Source organism: Triturus cristatus, chromosome 5_2 (assembly GCF_964204655.1).
Source record: "Triturus cristatus chromosome 5_2, aTriCri1.1, whole genome shotgun sequence".
NCBI classification, from domain to species: domain Eukaryota; kingdom Metazoa; phylum Chordata; class Amphibia; order Caudata; family Salamandridae; genus Triturus; species Triturus cristatus.
In genome coordinates, this window is record NC_140588.1 from 623,284,648 (window position 1) to 623,297,931 (window position 13,284).

Genomic DNA, 13,284 nt, shown 5'->3' on the forward strand with positions numbered 1-13,284 from the left:
ACAGGTTTATAAGCTTAAAATTTACGTAGCATTTGATTGTTGTTGAAAATGTTCTGCATTACTTACTGCTTGCTTCGGGGTGGTTTAGCCTACTTGAAGTGATACATATTAATTCATAAATTTATATACAACCTATATAGGGTTATAATTTTAGGAAATTTACATAACATGTATTATGTTGTGATTCTGATGTAAAAAAAAAATAATAATAAAATAACAGGGGGAAGTTTGCATAACTTATTAATTTATGCGTTACATTACTCAGTATTTGTATTTATCTGGTTTGTAAGTTTTAACTGTTCCTTTGGACCTTTCAATGTGCAGAACGTTGCTACCCCTCCTTTCTTCCTGTCCAATCCTGGGGATCCACCGATTAGGTGGCAAAAATGGAAGAAAGTTTTTGAGAGGTATGCTAAGGTTTGTGGAACTAATCTAAGCGCAGAAAGAAGAACTGCTCTACTTCTCCACTGCCTAGGGTCAGAGGGTCAAGAGGTTTTTGATCACCTGCCTGATATAGATGATTCTAGTTTGAATGAATATGAGATATGCATACTCAAATTAGATCGTCATTATTTACCGAAAGTCAGCAGCATTCTTGAGCGCTATCATTTTGGTAGACGTACTCAAAATGAGGGAGAATTAGTAGAAAATGATGTCACTGCCCTCAGAAAATTAGGATCATCTTGCAAATTCGGAGGTCTTTTAGAAGAGAGAATAAGAGATCAATTTATGCTAGGATGCAATGTACAAAAAGTAAGAGATGACATATGGCAAAAGGATGATCCTACTCTTGATGAAGTATTAGTTATTGCTAAACAAATCGAACACTTTGTTAAATGTGTGGAAGTGATTACCAAGAATGAGAGTAAAAGTGAAAATGTTCAAGTAGTAAAGGTACATGGAAAGGAAAGTTTAACAGTTAAAGATAAAAATGATAAGAAATCAAAGAATTCCAGTTCTGATAAGAAACTTTGGTTTGCATCGAAAGATAAAGATTTCAATTTTAAATGCTATAGGTGTGGGAACCCCAATCACCTAGCCAATGACAAGAAGTGTCCTGTACTCAAGGCAAAATGTAACATATGTAACAAGATCGGGCACTATTCATCTTTTTGTAAATTCAAAAAAAGCAATTCAAAAGTTAATATGATATGCAAGTATGATGAAAGTAACAGTGCATCTAATTCTGACATTGATTGTGGACAGATTGTCTCCCAAGTTTCTAATGACAAAAAGAAAGGTCCCATAGATGAAGTCATAGTGGAACATTGTGGAACAAGTGTTCTTTTTGATTCCGGTGCCAAGATCACTATTGTTTCTAGAAAGTTCTATGAGCGCAATTTGATGGATAAGATAAATGTGTTGAAGGCTGATATAAATCCTTATTCGTATGGTGGGGAGTCCATAAAGTTAATGGGTTACTTTAACGGTCTAATTGAGTATAAAGGTAGATACATATCCGGGAAAGTTTATGTTTCATATAAAGGGGACAGTTTGTTAAGCTGGTTGCATCAAAAGGATCTAGGGGTGATGTTAGACCCTAATAGTGATCCACCTATTCTATTGAAGGAGAATTTCAACATTAACAAAATTGATTTACAATCATGCGGTGATGAATACACTTTGAGGTTAAAGAGTTCCTTTCCGAATGTCTTCAAGGATGAATTAGGCTGTCTCAATGATTACATTCATGAGATCAAACTTAAACCTGAAGCTGTCTCTTTTGCTAGTAAAGTACGGGGGTCCCTTTGTCAGTTAGAGGAGAGATGAAGGATCTACAAGAAAAATTAAAGTCAGAAAGTATAATAGAGGAAGTTGACGGAACACAATGGTTGGCTCCAGTTTTAGCTGCTCGAAAATCGGACGGAAGTCTCCGTCTATGCATTGACCTCAGAGAACTTAATAAACAAGTGGTGATAGATAAATATCCTCTCCCTAAAATTTCAGACATGCACATGCTACTAAAAGTAGCTGAAGTATTCTCCACGGTCGACCTCAAATCAGCATATCACCAAATCAAACTAGAAGAGGGTTCAAAGGACTACACTTCTTTCGTCACTCCTTTTGGAACTTTTAGATTCAGGCGTCTACCATTTGGGCTTGTTTCTGCAGCTTCGGTTTTTCAGAGGGCATTGGAACGGGTCTTAAAAGGTCAGAAAGGCGTGAAGATTTACCAGGATGATGTCTTGATTTATGGGAAAGATGAGGTTGAGCACGATTTCAGGGTCAAGGAGGTTTTAGAGAGATTCAGTCTTCACAATCTCACTGTTAGGATTGATAAATGCAAGTTTAGACAACAGTCGATAGATTACCTGGGACACACAATATCTGGTAAGGGCATAGAACCTAAGAGTGACTTGGTTAGATCTATAGAAAATTTTGGCATCACCCACAAGTAAAGAAGACCTCATGAAATTTGTGGGTATGGCTGAGTATTACAGCAAGTTTGTTAAAGGCTTTGCTGAAAAGTGTGTTCACATGCGTACTCTTCTTTGCAAAGGCGTGGAATTCGCATGGACTAAGGAATGTGAGGTGGAATTTATCAAGATTAAGGAGTATCTTAAAGAGACACCCAGATTAGGGAGTTTTGACCCTGCAGCCAAATCAGTCTTAATTACGGATGCAAGCATGAAAGGATTGGGTGCTGTTTTACAACAAGAGAGTGGGGGTAAGACAGACCTCATACTTTTTCTATCAAGGAGTCTCAGGGGAGCTGAATCTCGCTACCCTGTGATAGAAAAGGAGGCATTAGCTGTTCATTGCGCCATGAAGAAGTTAAAGAATTTATTGTGGGGTATTAAGTTTGTGGTTCGTACTGACCACAAACCCTTGGTTGAAGTTTTTAATAAGAAAGGAACTTATGCTATCTCGAGCAGGATTTCAAGATGGGTCGTGGACTTGCAAGGTTACAATTTCAAGGTGGAATACTTACCAGGAGTACGTAATTATACTGCTGACGCTTTGTCCAGATTGGTCACACAAGATGAGGTTTGCGTAGACCAAGAAGAAGAGGAGGAGATTGAATGGATGTGTGCTATTGAGTGTGGCGGTATTAAAGAAGATGAATGGAGAGAAGAATGTAGAACTGACAAAGAACTTTTAGAATTATCCTCCTTCATTAATAAAGGATGGGTTAAAAAAGGTCAAGGTGTTGCAAAAAGATATTGGAATGTGAGGGGTGAATTATCTATGTCTGATGGTTTGATATTTCGTGGTACTAGATTGATTCCCTCTAGGTGTTTTCGGGAAGAGTTAATTACTTTAGCACATCAAGGCCATCAAGGGATTTCTAAAACCAAAGAAAGCATTAGACTCAACTATTGGTGGGCTGGGATGGATCTGGATATTGAGAGATTAGTGCGTGAATGTATTCCGTGCACTCTAAGTGAGAAATGTTTCAAACCTAGAGTGCAACCAATGGTCATAAGGGATAGACCGAATGCACCTTGGGAGGAATTTGCTCTTGATATATTAGGCCCTGTCAAGTGTAAAGATGGTGAGGCTTATTTGTTCGTCCTTATTGATTTGTTTTCAAGGTGGCCCGAGATTAAGATCACTAAAAGCATTGATTCTAAGCATGTTATCTCATTTCTCATGGATGTTTTCACTAGAGAAGGTCTCTCTGGTTATCTTCTTAAAGATAATGGGGTACAATTTGTTTCTAAGGAGATGGAGGAGTTTCTAGAGAAGTGTTCTATTAAACATAAGCGTTGTTCATTATATCATCCGGAAAGTAATGGGATGGTAGAAAGGTTTGTCCGTGTTCTTAAATAATCCATTTCACTATCCAAACAAAATAATGCAGATTGGAAGGAAGGGGTCAACAAAATTGTAGAAATGTATAGGGTCACGCCTCATGCTACCACTGGTTGTACACCTTTTCTACTCTTAAAAAAAAGAAGAGAAATAGTGGCAAGTTTTCGTTTGGGTCTTGGAGGAGACGAGAGACTGACAAAATTATTGATTGCAAGGTAAGGTTTGACAGAAGGAAAGCTGTAAAGAGAACTCTCGTCAATGTGGGGGATTCAGTAATGATTAGGGCACCACCAGGACGGAAGTCTTCTGAGTTATTTAAAACGATTCATAAAGTTAAAAGGTTTTTTCTAATGCTATCAAAACTGAAGACTCCAGAATTTGGAATCTTAATAGGGTAGTTGTTGTTAATAAAGCAATGGCAAACAGGAAAATGGATGAAACCACTGTCGTGTCAGGTAACAAGCCTCTTTCTAGTGCTTTGAGAGGAAAAGATAAAAGGATCACAAAACTTCCATCTAAATTCAAAGACTATGTTAGAGGGTAACCTGTTTGTACGATGGTGTATTTTTCTTTCATTGTGTATTCATTGTGTGGGAGTAAGATGTGTAGTAATGTACATATTGTTCATGTATTTATCTTGTACATACTGGTAGTATATCTTTAAGGAATAAGTACTGGGATGTTGTTGTTGTATGGAGTAGCTCCATGGTGATGGAATACTCTGGGTTTGGATATGTCAGTTGCATCTGACAGAAAGGACCTGATGGATAGGATCTTATTTCCTCTGTATTGAACTCAACTCTTTTCATCTCAACCTGTACCAGGATACTTATTTGGATAATTTTACACCCGGCTCCACCGCTGTTACCTGCACGGACCGCGGCTGCAGATGAGTGTAATGCCAATGTGAATGCAGGGTAAGTAGTTTGCCCATGTGAGTGCAGGGTTAAAGAAGTGAGTACAGGGAGAGTGGTCCAAATGCAGAGTGAGTGAAGTGCTCTTTTAAGTACAGGATAAGTGGTGAGAGTGAAGAGTGAACTATTCGAGTGACAGGTGAGTGGTTTGAATGCTGTATGATCTACAGTGGCGTAGCTAGCACTTTGCTGACAGTGGCGGTCCCGTTGTTTGCCTCCCTGCTGTGGCCGCATCAAAGAGCGGGGGGGCTGGAGTGATTTTTAGGTCTCGCATAGGCAGCGCGCATGCGCTGTCTCTCCGAAACATCTAGTAATCCATATAGTGAGGCTAATCTCACCTGCTGCTTGCCTACTGCTTGCAATTGGCTTATTTACGATTTCCAGCCTCCCTATTGGTTGTTGGTCCGATGCTTCACTTCCGTTTTTACCAAAAGCAGCACCGATCAACTACAGTTTCATTGCGCTGCAGCTGTTGGTATGTCATGTTCAGGGACTCCTTCCTTGTTTTTAATGTTGCATTAGGTCCGTTTCTGCTTCCACCCTCCGACCACCCTCTGCCAGAAACGTAGCATTTCCCCGTCCGCTTCTTTTCAGTTGAATTCTTTTTTTTTAAATGTTTGCCTTCCGCGTGCCCCAGTTTGTTTTGACTGTGTTGCAAGCTCTCTCGCCAGGGACCACCACATCACCACCCGCTCTTTATTGCAGACACCAGCTGCTTCCTCGTTTTCCAATTAGGCGGCTGAACCCTCTGAGCGGCAACAACAGCCTGCCACTGTTACTTCAGTCTCAGCCGCGTACATGCCTTTTATCTACACTGGCACGCGGTTTATTTTAGCATGGCACACCAATGAAAAGTAACAAAAGTGTGCTTGTACGTTTTATTGTACACGCATTGTGTATATATATATATATATATATATATATATATATATATATATATATATATATATATATATATATATTCACTGAAAAAACCATAGGTTTCACACATGTTATAGTTAGCGGAAATTTTACTGATAAAAAACCAATGAAATTCCCCCGTTATAGTTAGTGCAGGCAACTATAACTCACGCGACCACAATCCTCTGCTGATGCTAATACTGTATTTAGACACTTATTTGCCCATGTCTTCTTCCATAATTTTTTAGCTATACATATATTACAAATATTTTTTTTTCATAAAGACACATATGTCATCAGCAGAAGATTGCGGTCGCGTGAGTTATAGTTGCCTGCACTAACTATAACGGGGGAATTTCATTGGTTTTTTATCAGTAAAATTTCCGCTAACTATAACATGTGTGAAACCTATGGTTTTTTCAGTGAATTTGCAAGGTTTTTTAAATGCTAATTCCTAACTATAACGTGTGTGAAACCTATGGTTTTTTCAGTGAATTTGTACGGTTTTTTAAATGCTAAGTTACTTTACGCCATTCGTGGCGTGCGCGCCCACTTAACGCAGTTCGTTCCGTGCACGCACGGTGCGCTTCGCGCACCGTGCGCGCACAGTGAGCACGCGGTGCGCTTCGCGCACCGTGCGCCCACTTTACGCAGTTAGTGCCGTGCACTAACTGGGTGGGCACGCGGTGCGCGTTACGCTAGATGGGCCATGTACGCACGATGCGCTTCGCGGAGTGCGCGCCCATTCGTGGCGTGCGCGCCCACTTAACGCAGTTCGTTCCGTGCGCGCACGGTGCGCTTCGCGCACCGTGCGCGCACAGTAAGCACGCGGTGCGCTTCGCGCACCGCGCGCCCACTTTACGCAGTTAGTGCCGTGCACGCACGGTGGGCACACAGTGCGCTACGTGCACCGCGTGCCCACGTTACGCTAGATGGGCCATGTACGCACGATGCGCTTCGCGCACCGTGCGCACATGGAGGACATATGATGCGCTTCGTTGTGAAAGGTAATATTTTAATTTTTCACATCTGTGATATGCCATGCACAAATGGTGCCCTTCGGGCACCATTTGCACATGGGGTGGGGAGAGTATGGATAATTTTTTTTTTAATTTTTTTTTTACCGTACGCGTACGGTAAGCGTAATCGGCGAAATTATCGAAAAAATTTAAAATTCCGTTTTTGGCCTTGGGGGATCTTTGGGGACTCCCCCAACATGGCTAGGTGCTTAGGAGCTGTCTAAACAGCCCCTTTACATGTTTTGGTCCTTTGTTTTTTAATCCCCACTCAGAGTGCGAGAGAGAAAATGGCGGCCGCCGCTTCCTGGTTTCGACCGATTCGAATGTTTACTAAGATCTAACATCCAATCAGAATCGCGCTCGCGCACGTCACCGTACGCGTACGGTAAGCTTACCGTAAGCGCACGGTAAGCGCACCGTAAGCTGCCACAGATATATATATTGATTTAAATGCTATTTTCTCAGGAACTACTGAACAGATTTACACCAGACCTACAAACGGCACTTCCTTGACCTGAGGACTACCTCTCTGCCAAATTTCAAGTAACTCTGTTCAGCCGTTCGGGCTGTAGCTGTGTCTAAAGGTCCTATGGAAAAATGCATGGGAAAAACGCGTTTTGGGACCCCCCTTTTTTCTCAGCCCCCGCTTGACGAATCCCCCCGAGACTTTCAGGGTAGGAGCGGAGCGTAGCGCCCCACCTATTTTGAAAATTTCGCGAGGATTCGTCGACCGGCGCCAAAGTTATTCCAAATAGAATGTTGCGGATTTCCTATGGAAACAGGGTCCTAACTATAACTACCTACTGGCGACCGCCAGTAGGTAATATATATATATATATATATATATATATATATACACACAATTCCATACCACTTCTAAGGTTGTTAATAGATTTTGAAATAACCTTTTTTCAATGATACTCAATTCTCCGACCTAGGACAGATGGAGGGCTGGATAGCCCTTGTCGGCATTCGGGATGTTGCCCCACTGATTAACGCCGACGCCAGCAGCGATGGTGCCCCTCACTGCTGTTTATTGTTGCCGGCTCTGCGCCCTACAGTTGATGCCAGTTCCCAGGTGGGTGCTGATAACAGAGTGGGCATCGCATGCCGGGACACCTCCATTTATGCGGCCAGGACGGCATGCAGTTTCTCGCAGAATTGCGCCCGAGACTGCAGCCATTTTTGCGCATGTGAAGTGGTGCCGATTGCAGCAGTTTCTAGTTCGGATTACACTGTGAGCAGTGAGCAGATTTTGATGGTGAAAAGTCCTGTCGCAGGACACATTCTATAAAGAATTATAAAGACGGGTGCTTATACAAAAAAAGAGTAGTACAATCATTTTTTTTTGTTCTACACATTTTTCATTGGTATGTAATAAGAAAGCACACTCAGATAGGCAAGAGTAAAACAATTTCTGAAGGAAAATGTAAAAATCAGGAGGGTTGTCTGCTGGCGGCATTCCTTCCAGCATATTCCCCACACAGTGGAGGACACTCCGTCTGTGCTTTATCCGCCAAGTTTCCAGTTTCCTTGTAACACTTCACAGGGTAATAAGTCTTTAAAGAATGTCGGTCAAGGCCAGAACAATTTGGACTGTTAATGTCGCTTTCAACTGTACGAAGTTATCCCTTTAACTTCTTGATAGACAAAGTGACAGGATCTCCTGAATAAAAAAACAAAAAACAAAAGTGACGTTGGTTCCAATTTGCCGAAGCCTCCGACAATTTCATGATTCAAAGATATTGCAAACATATAATATTCACGAGATGAAAACATAAACGTGAGTGATTAGTGCAGATTACAAGCGTAATACATCTATTTTACACATTGTGATAAAAAATAACTCAGTGACAAGGTTTGAGTTGGAATAGATCCCATCTAGTATCGAATGTATGTAAAAACGTCTTGTGCCAGCCAACTGTCTGGCAAAAATATAGCTAACCTTCTGATGCGAAGGTCGTCTTCGTTCAGGACCACTGGAATTGTGCCACAGAGGAGGACTGATTTATGGCGCAGAGTTGACTAATTTATGTGGCAAGAAAAGGCAATTATGTGGTTTAATGCTGCACATTTTGTGACAGTATTACTTCATTCTTTGGTCATTATTACACAGTGGGCTTTCTGTGCAAAGGTTTCACCTTATTAGAACCAGAGTTTGAACCCCAAACAGCAATAAAGAACTGAAAGATGACCAGTCACTCTTTGAGAAGGGCAGGCCACTGCGCAGGAAAATGCTGCGTTTCTTGTAACTATTGACACAGAGACAATCGGTCAACCGGTTCGCTGGCAGTGTGAGAGCTTACACTGTCTGCGGACCCGGTGGCCGTCGACCAGGTGAGGTCCCCGCAGCTCTACAAATGGAAACAGGCTCACCCGGGCGTGGCAGTGATATAGAGTCACTATGTCTTTACAGTGCCTCCGCTCTCACGTTTTGAAGTAGTTGGAGAGGGTTGCAAATTGCAACTTGCAATACTATATTCCTCACTAACAGTGTTTAGCATCATGGGGAGCCGCTAAACCACTGCCCCATGCCCCCGATGTTGCAGCCTACCATCTTGAGAGGTACGGCAAGGAAGACATGCAGTGCCATAGTGCTGATATCGGCAACACTTCTCAGTTCTCATACAACAACATACATAAATAAACCACAAGACATCTTCTCAGTTTTCGTACAGCAAAATACATAAATAAACCACACGACACCTTGTTAGTGGAGAAAATTGCTGCAGGTTTATTTTCATAACAAATATGCCAACATGCTGGGTTATCTTATGGGCAATCCAAGGGCAGGCCAGCCCCTACGCGGCCTGCCCGCCTGATGAGCCAAATTACACCGTGGCCGTCGCCAAACGGTGGTTACCAATTTTGGGAGGGGCCACCCCTCCCGTCAGTGGACCACCAGTCCACACACTTACTCACGCCCCCCAAAAGGGGGGACGGAGCGTTCCAGGCAGCCCCCGGTTGCTCAGGCCCACAACCACCCATAGGACTAACGGGGCGCCGTCGCTCTTCCAGGGGACAACGATAAGACATCCCTGGGTATACTTGGCTTTGCACCCTTGTTGTGCTGCTGCATATAGTACCCTTCTGTATTTTGCAGACTCTGGATCGCCCTGTAACTCCTCCTACAACACAAAACAATAAGTTAGATTCGTCCCCTCCCCCTACCACCCTTTGGCCGTCCGCAGGGTAAACGGTAGTGCGGGAAACAGCGAGACGGGCAGCAGGCAACAGGCTGCACCGTGGGCGAGGGTAGCTATTTGTACGTCTGTCCTCCCCCACCACGGCCGGAAGTGACTGACCCTCTGGTCCCTAGACCGGGGACCCTAATACACTGACACATGTGCCTTCCTGTGGTACTAAGGCGGCCACCCTGTTAGGAGGGCCCCCTATGTGGACCCCAGGCAGCCTGACATAGTGCCAATATCGGCAACACTTCTCAGTTCTCATACAGCAACATTCATAAATAAACCACAAGACACCTTCTCAGTTTTTGTACAGCAAAATACATAAATAAACCACACAACACCTTGTCAGTGGAGAAAATTGCTGCAGGTTTATTTGCATAACAAATATGCCAACCTGGTGGGTTATCTTACAGGCGATCCAAGGGCAGGCCAGCCACTACGCCGCCTGCCTGCCTGATGAGCCAAATTACACCGTGGCCGTCGCCAATCGGTGGTTACCAATTTTGGGAGGGGCCACCCCTCCCATCAGTGGACCGCCAGTCCATGCACTTACTCACGCCCCCCAAAAGGGGGTGCAGAGCATTCCAGGCAGCCCCCGGTTGCTCAGGCCAACAACCGCCCGTAGGACTAATGGGGCGCCTTCGCTCTTCCAGGGGACAACGCTAAGACATCCCTGGGTATACTTGGCTTTGCACCCTTGTTGTGCTGCTGCATATAGTACCCTTCTGTACCTTGCAGACTCTGGATCGCCCTGTAACTCCTCCACAGCTCTGGGGGTGGCCACCAACACAACCAGGGCCCCCCACCAAGGTAGGCATCTTTACCTACATCCTGCTGATTCCCGGGCTTCTCCCAGGTCCAGCCAAAACAAGTCCAAGCCCATACTGGACTGGAGGCCAGCATGCCCCTTCTGGACAGGTGCCCCCATGGTTTCTAAACTCCCTGTGGACTTAGCCTGATAAAACCCAGGCAACCCTTGGCCAGGCACCTCCCATACTACATCGGGGTATCTTTGACCATCAAACTCACATGCCCACTGATGGTTGCATAACTTACACCAGGAAGAATTCAATTCTGACAGCAGGATCCTCCTACCCTGGAAAGTCAAATCATTGCCTCCCAAGTGTCAGACCACAGTGATGAGAGGGGAGACACACCCTCCCACACCCTTGCCGCTGCTTCTACAGAAGCTGTTCCAGTGCCAGCACAGTAACACTATCCCTCCCCAAGGTGGCCTATGGCCGGCTGTACCCTTTAATGCCTAGGGATTCCCATCGCCGCCCTGCAAGCATGTCCTACAGAGTCCGAAACACAAAGGGGGGGCATGGTATCCAGAGCACTCGCCTCACCTAGCCCGTCGATGCTGTCCAGAAAAGGCGAGACATAGTAGGTTCAACCTGCCCCCCCATTGAGTATAATGGCAACTGCCCTGGTGCTGTGTTGCCACACTAGTGTCCCTGCCCCAGCGAGTGTATATGCGCCCAGGATAACCTAAAACAATTAGTTTGGAGTTGGCTAGATATAACATTGCCAGGCTGAAGAACAAAACCTTTGACAAGAAACTCCTAATAAGATGTGCTAGTGCAGGTAGAAGTAAGCGTAAACAAGCCCGCCTTACTTCGTCTCACCCAGTTATCGGTGTATAGTGTTTGTTGGAGCATGTCCATCGAATTAGGCCAGTCACCACCCTAGGTGACGCTTTGCCCTCCTAAACTTCTGTTAGTATACCAGGGAGCAGACAAGACAGAGCGAACAGGAGGGGTTCCATATGCACAAATTCACGCCCTTTATAGACTACTGGGAATGCAAAATGTTCATAGATACTTTGTAGCCCAATAGTGCTTTAACCCAGCATTTCCTTAATCTTTGTACTGTGGCACACTTGTTGGGTGACAACTTCCACCACCTGTATGGCTGCCAGCCAAGGCTATAGGGCAGGAGAATTTACCTTTGATTTGTTACTAAACTCAATGGCACTTATTTTATCGACCTCAGGAGGATGAAATGCTAAGTGGACCTACCAGGATCTGAACGGCTAAGAGGTCGAACACGAGCCCCTTTCAGTTCTGCCGCTCCACATGCCTGTGAACTTGCACCCCCAGGGTCGACTTCAGGCACCTTAACCCTTACTTTGGACATGCCCGAGCTATAAACCCACATCGAAAAGGCCTGCCAGCCGGCTGACCACCAGAATTGCAGTCCCAATGTTAGCTGACCTCTCCCAAGGAAAATTCGCTTGACTGAAGCAACAGGTACCATGCCATCAAATTGATCAGGGGACATGGAATAACCTATGAATAATGTACCTGCACCCTCTTCTATGACTGCAACATGTGTTCTGGTAGTTGTCCGTATTAGTGCTCCATCCCCTTCATATCAGCACTGTCAAGGCAAACCGCACCCTTTTGGGAATTCACTCATTCACGCCCCAGCTGACAGAAGGTGCCTATTCGAGTGTCGCCCATGCCCTTACGTTTTTTACTGATGGCATACCAGGATTATGCTGAAACTAGCCAGCTTAAATGCTGAGTGCGTGTTGTACAATTACAGGTATGTCTTTGACTATTCTGATTCTGGCCGCAAAGTAGATGACGTTGCCAGCCCCAATCCCGGGCGTAAAAAAAGGAAGCTATACTGCTACCCATGAGAGCCGCTGCTGGTGCAAAAGCTGGTCCAAATAGCACCGGTAAACCAAATGCTGTACTATAGCATTAGGGGGCCAAAGCAGCACTTTATAGGGTTCCTGGCTAACCTACTCACAGTATGGCAGAAGCAAGAGCGGCTGAAAAAGTAAAGCCCAATGAGATGATCGTTAGAAAGGGCCAACAGAGAATGATCCTTTGAAATGAGGTAGGGGCCACCACCACCACACCCCGCATGTGAATCAGTCCAGGTTTACTTTGCCATGTGCAGTAGTGCAGCCACAATTCGCCGGCATCTCACCTGTGCCGTGTTCTGTTCTGTGCAATCCCCCTCATGCTACCACTGGGCACCTCTGCCTTGTGTCCTGACCTAGGTACATAGTCCCCTTGCATGGCGGCCTGCCAGTGAGGCAATACATCACATATCCCATAAGTATCGCTACCCGCCTTCGATAGCATCTTGCCTGTCATTCCTACTTGCCCAGATATACCAAGCGATCATGGATCTACTCAGTCAAATGACCTGACCACACAGCAACCCACAGAGACAGGATGCAGCCCGTTAACCTGCCCTGCTGATCTGTGGCTAAAAGCCTGGCAGTCATCAATGTACCTCACACTGTTGGAACATAGCCGCAGCTCCCTGATATGTCTGCCAATAATATCTGACACCCCCCAATTCTTCATAATTGCTGGCTTTACTGCTAAGTGTGCCCAGTCCATACACTGCTATTCCTTGCAACCCTTTTCTTTCTATAACTGCAGAATGCCAGGAGATTGTAGGCCCCAGTCCCAATGTTGAAACAACTATAATGCAGCCGAACTTCTCAGGAGACATTCACCTCTGTCTTTGAAGCGCAGC